The following is an 18,018-nucleotide window of genomic DNA, read 5'->3' as shown; positions in this document are numbered from 1 at the left end:
CAGCGATCGCCCAGGGCAAGAGAGAGGAGAAGAAGAGGAAAGCCGGCCGGATAATCAGAGTGGGGATTGCCGCGCTGTAACGGCTTTCATTTGAATTGCCGGGCGCTCGCCGTCACACACAGCACCGCCTCCTGGCCCGGCTCCTTTGATAGACAGAACATTGATCCAATGCTGGGACGTGTGACGTCTATCATCGGAGCTGATCTAAGAGGTGAGACTGTGTGTGACGGCGAGCGCCCGGCAATTCAAATGAAAGCTGTTACAGGGGAGCGATCCCCGCTCTGTGATTATGCGGCCGGCTTTCCTCTTCCTCTCCTCTCTCTTCCCCTTCACTGGTCAGGCTGCATGGACGGGCACAGGTGAGGCTGCATTGAGGGGCACAGGTGAGGCTGCATTGAGGGGCACAGGTGAGGCTGCATTGATGGGCACAGGTGAGGCAATATTGATGGGCACAGGTGAGGTTGCATTGATGGACACTGGTGAGGCTGCATTCGTGGGCACTGGAGAGGGGGCATTGATAGCCACAGGTAAGGCTGCATTGATGGGCACTGATCAGGCTGCATTGATGGGCACAGGTGAGGTTGCATTGATGGGCACAGGGTGAGGTTGCATTGATGTGCACAGGTGAGGTTGCATTGATGGGCACAGGTGAGGTTGCATTGGTGGGCACTGGTGAGGCTGCATTGGTGGGCACTGGTGAGGCTGCATTGAAGGGCACTGGTGAGGCTGCATTCATGGGCACTGATCAGGCGTACTGGTGAGGCTGCACCGATGGGCACTGATGAGGCTGCACTGATAAAGTTATTAATATTTATTTTGTAACTTCTGCATTCATGCAAAAACATTTACCAGTGTCATTTTATGAGAGGATTTATGAGGGCGTGTTTAGGGATGGGGCAGGGTAGGGGTTGGGTGGGGCAACTGGTGGCGAGTAACCCTTAAGGCCTGGCTAGTAGCTCAGGACTTGAAATCTTGAGCCCTGCTCTATGTTGTACATTACATTGTCCTGATACTATAAAGTCCTATACAATTGGTTGTACATAGTCCTGACATCTACTCTTTTCCTCCTACCCACTGCTTTATGTAAACATATTATGTATCCTCTTTTGTTACACCCATTTTCTACCAGCTGGACATTTTATATCTGATGATTTGATTGGAGCACAGACTTTTACATGTTGATAATAATGTGATAACATCCTCAAAATTTGGAACCTTAAACAGAAAGTGATAATAAGGGAGGAGTCAATAACCCAATGATGGTGGTCTTCAGGATCTACTTAGCCTTCATCTTGGTATTTCCCTCCCCATCCTCACTCTCGGACCTCTGGTGGTGCTCAGCCAATGGTGCCCTTTGGGTGTGCTCTCACTTAAGATATTGGACCTCTTAAGTTACAGAAAGTCATAAAAGCCGTATACAGGGGTTCATCCTCTGTCCTCCTCTCCTCAAGGATTTCTCTAGACACCGCTCTTAAGGAATGTAGTCACAAGGTTACTCCTCCTCCACAGGTTTTGCAACAGTCCCAGCACAGCTTCATAAAACAAAGACACATCATTGTGCTTTCCATAAAAAAACAGGCTTATTGCAATAAAAGATTAAGAACATTCACATAGGTAGATGGCTTGCTTATTGAATTTCCTCCTGGGAAACTCCTGGGAAAGTCCCTAGCGTGATGATGTCACACTTGCTGCTCTGTTTTACGCCTCAAGACCTCATTAGGGAGATCGGTATTAAGGAAGGTGCAGGCTGTCCTCCATCCATCTGGTCATGTCTAGTAATACTCTTTTTATTTATATTTTAGTACATGGACGGGAGATGAGGAAAACCTCAGAGGATTGTCTCACTTTGTCTCCAGACTGTAAAGTAGAAGATGAGGACATCACACAGCATAGTCCAGGAGAAAACCCGGCTACCTCAAATGTCCATCCGGCACCACATAGTGTAGATGGACCATCGTGTTCCTCTTATCCTGAGGAACCTCAGACTGTGAGGGACGGTGAGAAGCCGTATTCCTGTTCTGAGTGTGGTATATTTTTTTCAAAGAAGTCCAGTCTTTACAGACATCAGAGATCTCACACGGGGGAGAAGCCATTTTCTTGTCCTGAGTGCGGAAAAAGTTTTGCACAAAAATCAAATCTTGTCACACATCAAAAGTCTCACACGGGGGAAAAGCCGCATTCCTGTCCTGAGTGCGGGAAATGTTTTTCAAAGAAATCCCATCTCTACAGCCATCAGATGTCGCACACGGGAGAGAAGCCGTATTCCTGTTCGGAGTGCCGGAGATATTTTTCACATAAGGCCAGTCTTAGCATACATCAGAGATCTCACATGGGTGTGAAGCCGCATTCCTGTCCCGAGTGTGAGAAATGTTTTGTGAATAAACCACAACTTGTCATACATCAGAGGTATCACACCGGGGAAAAACCGTTTTCCTGTCCTGAGTGCAGTAAAAGTTTTTCAGTTAAGTCACGTCTTTACAAACATCAGAAATTGCACACAGGTGAGAAGCCATTTTCCTGCCTTGAGTGTGGGAAATGTTTTATACAAAATTCAGAACTTGTCACACATCAGAGGTCTCACACGGGGGAAAAGCCGTATTCCTGTCCTGAGTGCGGGAAATGTTTTTCAAAGAAGTCCAATCTCTCCATACATCAGAGATCTCACATAGGGGAAAAGCCGTATTCCTGTGCTGAGTGCGAGAAATGTTTTTTAAAAAAAGCAGAACTTGTCACACATCAGAGATCTCACACGGGGGAAAAGCCATATTCTTGTTCTGAGTGTGGGAAATGTTTTTCAGACAAGTCCAATCTTTGCAGACACCAGAGATTGCACACAGGGGAGAAGCCGTATTCCTGTTCTGAGTGCGAGAAATGTTTTATACAAAAATCAGAACTTGTCAGACATCAGAGGACTCACACAGAGGAAAAGCCGTACTCTTGTCCTGAGTGCGGGAAATGTTTTTCACTTAAGTCCAATCTTTACAAACATCAGAGATCTCACACGGGGGAGAAGTCATATTCCTGTTCTGATTGTGGGAAATGTTTTTTACAAAAATCAGAACTTGTCACACATCTGCGGTCTCACACGGGGGAAAAGCCGTATTCCTGTCCCAAGTGCGGGAAATGTTTTTCACAGAAATCTAGTCTTTACAGACATCACAGATCTCACATGGGGGAGAAGCCACTTTCCTGTCCTGAGTGAGGGAATTCGTCCTCACTGAAGTCCTGTCTTCCTGTACATCAGGGATCCCACACAACTCTCGAGGTGTATAAGTGCCTGGAACGCGGGAAATGTCTTCTATATGAATGTTGCTTTACATCACAGGTCTCATGTGGGGAAGAAGCTCACCCTGATATACACCTCAGATGTGCAATATCTCAGAAAAGTTAGTACACCCCTCACATTTTTGTAAATATTTTATTCTATCTTTTCATGTGACAACACTGAAGAAATGACACTCTGCTACAATGTAAAGTAGCGAGTGTACAGCTTGTATAACAGTGTAAATTTTCTGCCCCCTCAAAATAACTCAAAACACAGCAATTAATGTCTAAACCGCTGGCAACAAAAGTGAGTACACCCCTAAGTGACAATGTCCAAATTGGGCCCAAAGTGTCAATATTTTGCGTGGCCACCATTATTTTCCAGCACTGCCTTAACCCTCTTGGGCATGGAGTTCACCAGAGCTTCACAGGTTGCCACTGGAGCCCTCTTCCACTCCTCCATGACAACATCACGGAGCTGGTGGATGTTAGAGACCTTGCGCTCTTCCACCTTCTGTCTGAGGATGCCCCACAGAGGCTCAATAGGGTTTAGGTCTGGAGACATGCTTGGCCAGTCCATCACCTTTTACCTTCAGCTTCTTTAGCAAGGCAGTGGTCGTCTTGGAGGTGTGTTTGGGGTCGTTATCATGTTGAAATACTGCCCTGCGGCCCAGTCTCCGAAGGGAGGGGACCATGCTCTGCTTCAGTATGTCACAGTACATGTTGGCATTCATGGTTTCCTCAAACTGTAGCTCCCCAGTGCCAGCAGCATTCATGCAGCCCCAGACCATGACACTCCCACCACCATGCTTGACTGTAGGTAAGACACACTTGTCTTTGTACTCCTCACCTGGTTGCCGCCACACACGCTTGACACCATCTGAACCAAACACGTTTATCTTGGTCTCATCACACCACAGGACATGGTTCCAGTAATCCATGTCCTTAAGCCCCGTACACACGTACCGATTGTCGGCCGTAAATATTCGGCCGACGACCGATCAGCCGATTGTAGGCTTGTTAGTATGATGCTTCCGACAGCCGACAGCGCATTTTCGGCCGAACAGAATCTGTCGTGCAGACATTAAAATTTTGGCCAACACCAGAACAGCCGATTGTTCGCCAGTCAGTACAGATTTCGGCTGACAGACAGGCGATTAGCAAGACTGGGCATGCTCAGAAAAGAAAAAAGACATGGAAAGTTAACCATCACATGACATCACTTCTGCAGTCGGCTGTTGTTGGCCGACAAAATTAGTGTGCAGTCTTTTGCAGTTTTCAACAGACACGACAGCCCTGGACAAAAGACGGCCGACGATCGGTACGTGTGTACGGGGCTTTAGTCTGCTTGTCTTCGGCAAACTGTTTGCAGGCTTTCTTGTGCATCATCTTTAGAAGAGGCTTCCTTCTGGGATGACAGCCATGCAGACCAGTTTGATGCAGTGTGCGGCGTATGGTCTGAGCACTGACAGGCTGACCCCCCACCCCTTCAAACTCTACAGCAATGCTGGCAGTCTCATATGTCTATTTCCCAAAGACAACCTCTGGATATGACGCTGAGCACGGGCACTCATTTTCTTTGGTCCATCATGGAGAGTCCTGTTCTGAGCGGAACCTGTCCTGTTAAACCGCTGTATGGTCTTGGCCACCGTGCTGTAGCTGTTTCAGGGTTTTGGCAATCTTCTTATAGCCTAGGCCATCTTTATGTAGAGCAATAATTCTTTTTTTCAGATCCACAGAGAGTTCTTTGCCATGAGGTGCCATTTTGAACTTCCAGTGACCAGTATGAGAGAGTAAGAGCGATAACACCAAATTTACAACGCCTGCTCCCCATTCACACCTGAGACCTGGTCACACTAATGAGTTACATGACACCGGGGAGGGAAAATGGCTAATTGGGCCCAATTTGGACATTTTCACTTAGGGGTGTACTCACTTTTGTTGCCAGCGGTTTAGACATTAATGGCTGTGTGTTGATTTATTTTGAGGGGACAGCAAATTTACACTGTTATACAAGCTGTACACTCACTACTTTACATTGTAGCAAAGTGTCATTTCTTCAGTGTTGTCACATGAAAAGATAGACCAAAATATTTACAAAAATGTGAGGGGTGTACTCACTTGGGTGGGATACTGTACTCCATGGCTGATCTTCATCATGTAAGAAACAGTTCATAAGGAGATCACCAGAGACATGGATGAAGTGTTGTACTGGGTGGGCCATTGATAGCAGTAGAAAATAAAAATGTCATTACCTTTCATTGGCTACATTTGTACATTTTGTGGTGTAAGCTTTCACAAACAAAATGCTATTCAAATTTTTTTATGAATAAACTCCTAAATATCATATATTATTTAACCACTTCAATACCAGGCACTTTCACCCCCTTCCTGCCCAGGCCAATTTTCAGCACTGTTCCATTTTGAATGGCAATTGTGCGGTCATGCAACACTGTACTTAAATAACATTTTTATAATTTTTATGAGATGGACAGAGCTTTCTTTTAATGGTATTTAATCACCAGTGGTTTTTTTATTTTTTGCAAAACAAATAAAAAAGTATTAAAATTTTGAAAACAAAACGTTCTTAGTTTCTGTTCTAAAACTTTTGCAAATAAGTCAATTTTCTTCTTCATTGATGTGCGATGATGAGGCTGCACTTGTGCGCTGGTGAGGCTGCACTGATAAACTGCACTAATGAGGCGGCACTGACAGGTGGCATTGATAGGCAGCACTGATGATCAGTACCCTGATTATCAGTGTAACATGTGCCCTGTCAGCCTTGCCGGTTACCGGCTCTCGTTTCCTCAGACAGTGACAGCGGGTGAGGAAAGGACTGCTGATAACTGGAAAGTTTGTTTACATGTGATCAGCTGTGACTGGACACAACTAATCACATGGTAAAGGGCCGCTGTGATTGGCCCTTACCTTGATCTGTGATCAGCTGTGTCCAAAGAACAGAGTGTGCCCGTTGCGTTCCCCAGGGTTAAAGGGGTGCTGGACTGGTTGAACGGGACATTGCTCCGAAGTGTCACCTTCAAAATATCACAATACGAGCAGATGCACATATCGTGGGACAGTGTGGTATAGTAAACAAAGCCTCAGGTTATGGTACAAATGCATCGGGGCGTAATGGGTCATGTCTAATTCAGTGTCACCTTCAAAATGTCACATTACGAGCAGATGTACATATCGTGGGACAGTGTGGTATAGTAAACAAAGCCTCAGGTTATGGTACAAATGCATCAGGCGTAATGGGTCACGTCTAATTCAGTGTCACCTTCAAAATGTCACATTACGAGAAGGTGTACATATCGTGGGACAGTGTGGTGAAGTGAACAAAGCCTCAGGTTATGGTACAAATGCATCAGGCTTACAGGTCAAGTCTAATTCAAGGTACTTAATGTTGAGTTCACATGAACATGGCCCCGCCTTATCCTGGGCATTAGTGAGAGCCTACAAGGAAGAAAGAGTAAGTACTGTAAGTAAAGACCCTATGTGCATGGGTGAGTGGGCCAAGCCCACATGCAGCCTGAATAATTATGGAACTCCCTGGGGAGGTGTGCCAGTAGGTGGTTGGAGAGCCCTTAAATAGTCCAAGGCAGCATGTGCAGAGTTCCTGGGTCCAGTTCTATTGGAGGAGACCCCTGTGGGCACTGTCCCTGGAGCAGAATACCAGAAGGAGCCATTAGGAAGACACTGAGATCCCAGTTGGGCTTAGCTGAAGGGTCTTTTTACAATCTCATTAAGTTGGGTCTGTAGGAGATCACTGGAGAGAGCCAGGAGAAAGTTGGTGGGAAAGACTCCTCACTGGGAAGAGCCTGGTGGATATTGGCAGGACGCATCTGATGATCCTGTGAGTAAAAGACTCCAGCCCTCAGGAGGTCGTGACTGTGTGTGGCTCTTAATCCTTGTTTCACAGCTATGTGTTTTTTAGTGCGTTTTGGATTTTCAGAAATGCACTACAGTCCATTTAACAAAGTTTCTTAAAGATCTAGTTCATATCTGTGTGTGTTGAGCTAGTGCATATTTTGGAAAGGGTCAGGGACTTTTTTCCCGCAGCAGATTGCGTTTTGCGTGTATGAGACTTCAAAAGACCCTCACCAAAAACACAAATGTTGCATTTTTTATATGGTTTACTTTTTTTTTTGGCTAATTGGAAATGTATGACCGTTCTGTTCATGGAGTGTGACTTTACATGCTCTGGAACCCAATCGCAGCAAAGTTGCATCAAAGTCATGCTGGTACCTTTTATGTGTCCATGTTAACGTTTAGGGTTAGCAGTAATCATTAGGGTTAGGCTTAGACTAAATTGTTAGAGTTAGTGGTAATCTTTAGGGTTAGCAGTAATTGTAAGGGATAGAATGCTAACCCTAATGATTACTGCTAACCCTAATTCTTGCCATAACCCTAACCATAACCCCTAACCCTAATAATTAACTCTAGCCCTTAACCCTAACATACTAGCTCCTAACCCTAACATGCTACTTTGGACTAGTGTTGGGCGAACGGTTCAGGCCAAGTAACAGTTCAGGCCCGAGCATCGACTGTTCACCCATTTGGCAAATACCTGGATTTGCGGGTTGTTTGGCGGGATGTTCACCTGCCAAGCACCCCACAGTGCACAGTGTGCTGCACAGTGCATTGTAAGCCCTGATTGGCTAAAGCCTTGCACCTGATGACTGGTCAGGTGCAAGGCTTTGCTAATTAGGGCAAAGACCACTGTCAGAGCCCCATATGGACAAAGCGATGAACACTTTGTCCAATTACGGCTCAGTGCTTATAGTCCCCAGTCACCCCACACTAAAAAAGATTCCTTCCCACAGGAAGCTTTTGCTGTGTTTTGTTGGTGTGGAGATAGAGCAGGGCTCAGTGATAGCTAGTTAGTGTATTCTTGTGATTTTGAGTATAGAGTATTAGTGTAGTGTGAGTACAGTTTGTGTGTCAGTGTACTGTGAGTATAGTGTGAGTGTAGTATAGTGTGTCAGTGTAGTGTGTGAGTATAGTGTAGTGTGTCAGTGTAGTGTGTTTTTTGTGTGAGTATAGTGTAGTGTGTAAACGTAGTTTGAGTGTAGTGTGTCAGTATAGTGTAGTGTGTTTATTGTGTGAGCATAGTGTAGTGTGTAAATGTAGTTTGAGTGTAGTGTGTTAGTGTAGTGTGTTTATTGTGTGAGTATAGTTTAGTGTGTAAACGTAGTTTGAGTGTAGTGTGTGAGTATAGTGTAGTGTGTTTATTGTGTGTGCATAGTGTAGTGTGTAAATGTAGCTTGAGTGTAGTGTGTCAGTGTAGTGTGTTTATTGTGTGAGCGTAGTGTGTAAATGTAGTTTGAGTGTAGTGTAGTGTGTAAATGTAGTTTGAGTGCAGTGTGTCAGTATAGTGTAGTGTGTTTATTGTGTGAGTATAGTGTAGTGGTATAAACGTAGTTTTAGTGTAGTGTGTCAGTATAGTGTGAGTATAGTGTAGTGTGTAAATGTAGTTTGAGTGTAGTGTGTCAGTATAGTGTAGTGTGTCAGTGTAGTACAATGTTTAACTGCATTACATTACATTTAGTGCTGTATACCCCCTTTTTTTGGGGGGGGGGGGGGTTGGGGGGTAGTTTTTTATTTGGTCCCCTGCCTGCCCCTTTATTTTAATTGTCAACCTCAGTTTTTTTTTACTATTTCTTCCATTTAAAGTGCACCAAAAACCTCATTTTTGTCAATAAAGAGCTTTCAATAACCCATTTCCTATTATCTATTACATTTGGACAATAAGCCCCCCCCCCCCCCCCCATCATGTCTGGGAGGCCAACAAGGAGAAGCAGACATTCCCATGCCACTATGAGAGGGCCAGCAGCGTCTGTGTCCATGGGCAAAGGTGGATGTGGTCCATCCTCTGGCAGGGCATATTTGTCTCTGTTTAGTGATGTTGCCCGTGCTATCCAGCCACAGCATGCAGAGGAGGTGGTGGACTGGCTTACTAAACCATCCTCAACCAATATCACCCAAGCTTACACTAGATCGCAGTCCACCACAGCTGCCAGAGCGGCTTATTCTGCCTTCTTTTCCACAGCTACTCCTGCCATAGCCCTAGCATCATGCATGGAGGAGCCACCTGCTTCTTGAGGATGCACAGACATTACTTTATTCTGATGAACAGAAGAGGAAAGTGAGGGGGAGGCACAACCCCAGTGAGGCAGGATGTCCTCCAGAGAACAGTAGGGAGAAGCCACCCTATTCCATCAGATTTTAGAGTTATAATTTCCCAACCCTCTTCCCAGAGCTGAACTGCATTGGCCTTTTTTAGCACATGTGCAGCGCAGCCAATCACACTGTTAAAATTTGCAATCTGTGCTGCAAGCAGATCAAGCATGGCAAAAACACCAGCCAGTTGGGTACCACATGCTTTCAAAGGCATTTAACCTTCCACCCCTCAACCAGTTGGCAAAAGCACCTGAAAGCCACACAAAAGGGACACACTTCTTCTCCTCCTCACCTTTGATCTCTACCCCTGCTATATCTTGTCTTGCTATATCATCTATGATGATGACCTCTTAGCCACCCCCACTGACAGGGATGATGGTATAGCAAAGGGTGTCACAGGTCCTTGCAACAAGTCTGCCAGCAGCATACCATCAGCTGTATTGCAGGGATGAGTCGAACACCCCCCTGCGCAGCAGCACTCCCGAACAGGGAAATGTTCTAGCCCGAACGGTGAACCCCATTGAAGTCTTTCGGAGCCGAACATGAAAAATTAAAAGTTCCAATTTTGAAGGCTTATATGCAAGTAATTGCCCATAAAATTGGTATGGGTACTGCCCTGCCCTAGGGCAGTGGTTCCCAAAGTGGGGGTCGCGACCCCCCGGGGGGTCGCGGAGTGGGGAGCGGGGGGTCGCGAGATGATTTACAGAAACTTTTTTTTATTATTTTTAATGCGAGTTAATGCGAGACACGGCAGGCAAAAACATTGTTTTTTTTTTTACTGGTCAATTTTGAGATTTTTGGATATTTGTCTTCAATAACATGTCTTCTTTCAGACTGTGGTGAAAAAAAAAGTCTGAAATACACATTTAGGTCTTTATTTTATTACACTTTGTCTGTTTGCGTCTGTAGATTTCACGTAAATAGGAAATAGAAACCCTTTATTATAAAAAAAATAGGTGGCTCTTAACGTTTTTCTGGCATAGCGGTGCACGGCAAATATTTAATGCATTCAATGAAAATATTCAATGGTATTCAGTGCAAAACAAAAATGAAAAATACAATTAGCCAATAAAATAAACAAATTATTGTGGCATTAATTAGCCCATAAACAATATTTATTGTAAAGCCTAAACAAATTTGTTTAAAGAAAGAGGCCGCTCACTCTAACGTTAACCAGATAAATGTTAGCTTTTATGAAGCGCATATCCAAGTGTTTGTGCGGAGTGGAGCGCGCACTATATGACATGGATAGAGGCGCCGCTGCCATCACTCGCATTTTCCTATCAACAGTGGAAACAACTTAAAATACTTCATTTCTGGTCGGCAGCTTGTTCGTATTCTGTCTGTAAGCATTTCACAGTTATGGATGTATTTGTTTTTGTCCATAATTTGTTAATAAAATAGCCTGGCTTAGAGATTGTGTTCCTTTTTGTTTTAGCTCTGTCAGTATGTAACCAAATCGCAAATCTTACATACGAGGGGGAGGGGTCGGGGTCGCGGGTCGTCAGCAATCTAATATTGGGGGTCGCGGTCTGACAAGTTTGGGAACCCCTGCCCTAGGGGACATGTATCAATTTAAAAAAAAAAATGTTAAAAATATAATTTTTTTTCAGGAGCAGTGATTTTAATTATGCTTAAAGTGCAATAATAAAAATGAAAAATTCCTTTAAATATAGTGCCTGGGGGGTCCCTTTAATGTGCCTGTAAAGTGGCGCATCTGTAGCATGTATCGATCTTGCTATAGGAAAAATGACATTTCTAAAGAAAAAAAAACAAGTCAAATCACATTTAGAATGACTCGCAGTTACAATTGGCAACTCCCAGCTGTTAAAAAATTCAAGAAAAAAATGGCATGGGGTCCCCCCAGTCCATACCAGACCCTTCTCTGGGCATGCAGCCTGGCAGATCACAAAAAGGAGAGGGGACAAGCGAGCGCCCCCCCCCCCTTGAATCATACCAGGCCACATGCCCTCAACATGGGGAGGTGCTTTGGGGCAGGGCCTCTTTCTGACAACCCTGGGCTGTGGTTGTCAGGGTCTGCGAGTGAGGCTTAACGGAATCTGGAAGCCCCCAGATCCCGGTCTCCCCCCCCCCCCCCCCCGATGTGAATTTGTATTGGGTACATTGCATCCTTACCATTTCACCAAATAAGTGTATCAAAAAAAATAAACACGAGACAGTTTTTGACAAGTCCTTTATTAAAAATTGTAAATCCATCATCAATCACGCCGCACGCTGACCCAAAAAAAATAAAAAAAAAGCTCCACTCTCGTTGAATGCTTCCCACGGTCTGCCTATTCATGGTTTGACAATTGACAAAGCTTTGCCCAAACAGGGCGCAGCATTTCTGGGTGTTTGTCGGGGCGAACACCCTGTAAATTCAGGTGTTAGGCGAATGACCGAACAGACAAATGTTCAGCCCAAACTCATGCTCGGCCCGAACCGTTCGTTCATCCCCACTGTAGAGTATAGCAGACCAATTTCTCTGCCCCAGCTGGTGCAGCGAAAAAAAAATAATACACTCCCTGCCACCCACATGCCCAGCGTCTAAATTCCAGTTTGACTAAATTTCTGGCTTTACAACTCCTGCCTTTTTGTCTGGTGGATTCTGCCCCCTTCTGTGAATTTGCAGAATGTGCTGTACCATAATGGCAGGTTCCCAGTCACTATTTCTTTGTATGTAAGGCCATTCCAGCTCTGTACCATCACGTGGAAGGCAATGATTTGCCAACGTTGTGCAAGGCAGCCAGCAGCAAGGTCCACCTTACTGCTGACACATGGTCCAGCAGGCATGGCCGGGGACAATATATTTAAGTCACAGCACACTGGGTAACTCTGCTTGCAACTAGGAAGGAAGCAGGACAGGGCTCAGTGTTGGCTCTTGTTTTGCTGCCATGTCTACATACAGCTGGTGGTGATGATGTGATATCTGTCAGCTCCACCCCCTCCTCCTCCATGCCCTCCTCTGCTGGATTGTCCTATGAACTAGTACACACTAAGCATTCAAGGAGCCATTTAATGAGTCAGGCTAAAAGATGCCATGCAGTACTTCAGCTGGTCTGTCTAAGGGACAAAAGTCACACCAGAGCAGAGATTCTTTCAGCTCTGCAGGGGCAGGCCCAGAGGTGGCTAACGCCATGGAAGCAAGAGCCAGGTATGGTGGGATGTGATAATGGTACAACCTTCTGTCTGCCCTTCGACAGTTAAAGTTGACACGTGCCATGCCTGTCAAATGTCCTCAATTTGGTGGTGCATTTTTTAATCAGGAACCCAGGTTTGCAAGCTTTTCTAAAGCAGACCAGAAGAGTCTGTAGTAATTTCAGGCCATCATACAAAGCCAGCATTCAGCAAGAATTCCACCTTCCCACAAACTGGCTGATTTTTAACATGCCCACCAGGTGGAATTGAACTTTGGCAATGCTGCAGCAGATACACATGCAGCAGAGGGCCGTCAACAAGGACCTTTGTGAGTATGGCACAAAGACAGGCTCGGGGCAGCTCATCTTTTTTTTCCCCACGCCAATGGCTGCTGATAAAGGATACATGTACTGTACTGTCACCATTTGGGGAGGCGACAAGAATGGTGAGCCGTGACAGTGCATGCATTAGTGACACAATCCCTCCTGTATTCTTGCTAGAGCATACTCTGCATGGCATTATGGACAGAGCACACAACGCAGAGTAGCAGGAGGAAGAGGAGGACTTTCTTTCCTCTCAAGGCCCGCTTTATGCAGACACAATTGTTGTTATGCCACAAAATGCAGGGAGGAGGAGGATTCTGGCAGTTTTGGGGGCATTGAAGCAGAGGAAGACCTATGCCCAACCATAAGAATTGGTTTCTGGTCCTTGGGAGTAGTATGTGTCTGGGAGGAAACAGTTCCAGACACTATAATCCTCAGTGACCCCAAGGACTCTGCTTCTAATGCCTTCGCAAACTTGCAGAGCATGGGCTCCCTTATTCAAAGCCGGCAAAAGGACCCGAGAATTTGTGGCATCAAGGATAAGGATCATTATTGGTTGGCAACCCTCCTTGACCACCGTTACAAGGGGAAAGTCTTGGAACTCATCCTGTCCTCGCAGAGGGAGCAGAGGTTGAAATATCTTGAGGACACCTTAACCACTTTAGCATCGGAGGATTTGGCTGCTCAATGACCAGGCCCTATTTTGCGATTTGACACTGCGTTACTTTAATGGACAATTGAGCGGTCGTGTCAAACGAAATTGACGTCCTTTTTTTCCCACAAATAGAGCTTTCTTTTGGTGGTATTTATCACCTGTGCGATTTTTATTTTTTGCGCTATAAACAAAAAATAGTGACAATTTTGAAAAAATAACAATATTTTTCACATTCTTTTATATGAAATTCTCAACAAAAAAAAATGTAAAAATCAAAATTTTTTAACATTTTAGGCCAATTTGTTTTCTGCTACATATTTTTGGTAAAAAAATTGCAATAAGCATATTTTGATTGGTTTGCGCAAACGTTATTGCGTTTACTATCTATGGGAAAGATTTATGTCATTTTTATGGGGTTTTTTTTGTAAAAATACTAGTAATGGCGGCGATCTGCGATTTTTTTTGCGGGACTGCAACATTGCGGCAGGCAGGTAGGACCCCTAACTGACATTTTTTACTCTTTTGGGGGTACCAGTGACATTACTACAGTAATCAGTGCTAAAAATATGCACTGTTACTGTAAAAATTACACTGGCAGGGAAGGGGTTAACAGTATGTGTGATCAAGGGTTTAAATATGTCCCTAGGGGCGTGATTCTAACTGTCAGGGGGCGTGGTTTGTGAAATAATCACAGAGACATGCGATCCTATATAGCAGGATCACATAGCCTCTGTGATCACTTCAGGGAGAATGACAGACGGCTGTGTTTACATCAGCCGTCTGTTCTTCTCTCTCAGCTGCGGGAGATCGTGAGTGGCTGGTGGCCATTGGAGCTGCCGGTCACACGCACTGGCTCCCCAGCTTACGGCGGGGGTGGGAGCGCGCCACCGGCGGTGCACGCTCACCCCTAGAGTCTCCTGAGCAAAGCGACGTAGTATTACGTCACTTTGCCCAGGAGTGGCTGCCTGCCACAGTACTGCGGTGGGCGGTCGTTATGCTGTTAAAGAGGAGTTTATGTAATGCCTTTCCAGACTCTGGTAGGTTACAGTCTCATGGAAAAGCTATTGTAGCAAACAGAAAACAGCTGCTCAGGTGAAGCAAGGCACTCCGGTTCTGGTCGGATCCGCCGTCCAGTATTCAAGTATTCAAAGAGAAGATTTGACCGCACTCAGGAGTAGATAAACTGGAAGTGTTTATTCCCATAAACTAAATACACAGGTGCATCACACAGACATGGGACAGGTTGACACGTTTCACGATTCTGCTGATTGCTTACTCGTAACCAATGAAAAGCTAGTTTTGAGGCTTCTGTTGGTCACAGGAGGAGCGGTGGAGGGAGCCGCCTCAGTGATGCATTTCAAAAAATTTTTAGTCTGCACCCAGGGCTGTCAGCTTCAACATCCCATCGGCATGGATGGAGATTATCTAGCAAGGAAAACAGACATGGAGAGCTTTCCAGTAGACAATCCACTGGGTTTCTGGGTCATAAGAATAGACCACTGGCCAGAACTTGCCCAGTATGCAATTGAGTTGCTGGGCTGCCCTGCATCCAGCGTGCTTTCCGAATGTACATTCAGTGCTGCTGGAGGTTTTGTGACAGATAAAAGAGCACGTCTGTTCTCAGACTCTGTTGACTGGCTGACATTTGTAAAAATTAATCAGTCCTGGATTAGCAGCAGCTATCAAGCCCCTGATGCCGATGTCGCTGATTAAGTGTTATTGGGATCTCTATTCTCTGCTCTGGTATAGGTTTCATGGGCACAATTAACACCCAAGGACCAATTTTTCTGCACGTGTTTGACAGGTGCATCAAATTTGAATTTGTTACACCAAGGCCAGTTCTTGCTTTCATCAAGAGTACCTCTAGAACAGGGGTCAGGAACCTTTTTGGCTGAGAGAACCATGAACACCACATATTTTCAAATGTAATTCCGTGAGAGCCATACACTATATTTCAGGGGTCGGGAACCTTTATTTAATATTCATATTCATGGTTAAAACAGTTAACACAATAGGTTTGAAACTAAATACAAGTAAATGTGTGCATTTTATGTAAGACCAACACTTTTAAAGTACAATAAGGCTCTGAATTCTTTTTAATAACCTTGTCAGTCCACATTGTCATTTTCAGGGGTGTGAGGGTGGTACGAGAATGCAAATATGTAGTGGACTCACTGCTCCACTTACCTGCCACTTCTAAAATAGATGTCCCCGGGCCTGCTCCTTGTGTGCTGGCTGTGTCTGCCTCCTCTGCTGCCTCACCTTACCGGTGACTCCACTGATGCTGTCCACACACTCTGGGCCTTCAAATGCATAAACATGAAACATTTGTGACAAATTGCCAAATAAACACATAAACATGAAATATTCCTGACAATGGGCATCAGTCACAAATATTTAATGTTTATGCATTTGAAGGCCCAGAGTGTGTGCAGACAGCATCAGTGGAATCACCGGTAAGGCGAGGCAGCAGCACACAGTAAAGGAACCAGACACAGCCAGCACACACGGAGCAGGCCCGGGGGCCTTGATTTTAGAAGTGGCAGGTAAGTGGAGCAGTTCAGCTGTAAAATTCTGTCAGCATGTCAGCCACATTGTCATTTTCAGGGGTGTGAGGGTGGTATGAGATGCAAATGTGCAGTGAGTGGACTCAATGCTCCACTGACTCACCTCCCAGGCAGGCTGCCACTTCTAAAACCGATGGCCTGCTCCTCGTGTCCTGGTAATGGCTCCTCTGATTGCTGCTTTTTGGGCTGGCATATGCTGCCTTGCCTCGCCGCCTCACCGACCAACACTCTCTCTGACTCTATCCAGTCAGTCCACGCCACACCCACGCCTGTCCCGTCTGTGCATGCTCTAGGCCTGGGCTGGGCCTGGGACGGGCTGATGGTGCGCAGATGCATGCACTCTCCCTCTATTGGCATGACGTCATGCGGCTGTGCATGCCCCCCTCCACCGGCCTGTTTGTAGAGGTGCTGCGAGGCAGCGTCTCGCTGTGTCTGCACTGTTCTATGTCTGTCTTCTGTCTGCGAGCCAGATGCAGCCATCAAAAGAGCCACGTCTGGCTTGTGAGCCATAGGTTCCCGACTCCTGCTCTAGGTTACGGCGTGAAGACACCAACAACACCCAAAGACCAATTTATCTGCAACTGTTTGACAGGGGCATAACATTTAAATTTTTTACAGCAACGCCAATTCTTGCTCTCATCAAGAATACCTCTAGAAGGTTACAGGGTGAAGGTACGAACAACACCCAAAGAACAATTTTTACACAACTCTTTGACAGGGGCGTCACATTTTCAATTTTTTACAGCAAGGCCAATTCTAGCTTTCATCAAGAATACCTCTAGAAGTTTACAAGGTGAAGGCACAAACAACACCCAAAGACCAATGTGACGGAAGTCACTTTGGGCAAGGAGCCCGTGGAACCCAGCTTACCTTAGAGAGGTTGGGAAACTTATTTTTCAGCTCCCCAGGCCCCTCTTATGTGTAAGTCACCCTGTGTCTAGTAGGGGCACAGGGTGACCAAGAAGTCCAGTCTGGTCTGCCCTATCCAGACTCGCAGTACAACCACACTGGATGCAGCATTTTGTTTTTCCCCTGTTATCCTTGATCTTATGTGTGGTTTGTGTTGAAAGTTGGAGAGGCACCTTCACTTGGAGCAGTAATATTTATCAACAATATTCCTCAAGAAATATATGAAGATAAATTAATTCCACTGTATTAGACTGCTGGGACATTGTATGAGCCTTGACTCATAGCCTGTTGTAGACAGTCTGAGATTCCTGATTAATCAAAGCATTGCTTAAATGTGGATTTTATGATTAATTGGGTCCCCTATTGTTTCTGTCTGTCTGCTAACATAATGCCCTCTCTGCCTTGGTAGCAAACTATTGTGGGATGTTATATGTTTATGTAGATTAGCTTATGGGTTAATGAAATCCCTGTCAGCTATTGGTTGCTAGAGGGGGAATTTCTCCAACAACCCTTTCTGCTGATAAGGCTGTCTATGTGCCTAGTTACTGATTTAATTATTTGTTGAAAAGTTTGAATATACCTGTGTCTTATGTTACTGAATGTACAGTTTACCCCACCCTGTGTCATTAGGCAAAGAAGGGGGGATTGTTCCAGCGTATATAACTTTTTGTGCCTGTGTTTCAATAAACAGTTGATGTTTTGCGCCACCCAAAGCTGTTTCCCGACAAGTGACTGGGTCTTGGATTGTTCTGGTACAAAGCCAGGGAAGCCTATATGATGGAAGCCTATATGATGGACATACTCCTTGTGAGTACCAGGTCGGTCACAACCAATTTTTCAGCAACTGTGTTACAAGGGCGTCAAATTTCAATTTTTTACAGCAATGCCAATTCTTGATTTCATCAAGACTACTTCTGGAAGGTTATAGGGTAAAAGCACGAACAACACCCAAAGACCAATTTTTCCGCAACTATTGACA

At 45.2% G+C, this 18,018-nt stretch overlaps 1 protein-coding gene and 1 pseudogene across 2 annotated transcripts in view; one reads left to right on the top strand and one right to left on the bottom strand.

Moving 5' to 3' along the window:
• Nucleotides 1-18,018, bottom strand: part of LOC309550683 (uncharacterized protein) — a 3,164,715-nt gene that overhangs the window by 808,582 nt on the left and 2,338,115 nt on the right. The gene's annotated exons all lie outside the window — the stretch shown is intronic.
• Nucleotides 1-18,018, top strand: part of LOC309550793 — a 1,525,103-nt pseudogene that overhangs the window by 880,523 nt on the left and 626,562 nt on the right. The window contains exon 17 of the transcript XR_014226173.1: nt 1,803-2,939. The product of XR_014226173.1 is annotated as an uncharacterized misc_RNA (transcript). The remainder of the gene's footprint in view (nt 1-1,802; nt 2,940-18,018) is intronic.

This window comes from Pelophylax lessonae, assembly GCF_965119305.1.
Source record: "Pelophylax lessonae genome assembly, chromosome: 3".
In the NCBI taxonomy this organism is placed as follows: Eukaryota; Metazoa; Chordata; class Amphibia; order Anura; family Ranidae; genus Pelophylax; species Pelophylax lessonae.
Note: the sequence above shows the minus strand (reverse complement) of the source record. Positions and strands in the feature narration are given on the sequence as shown.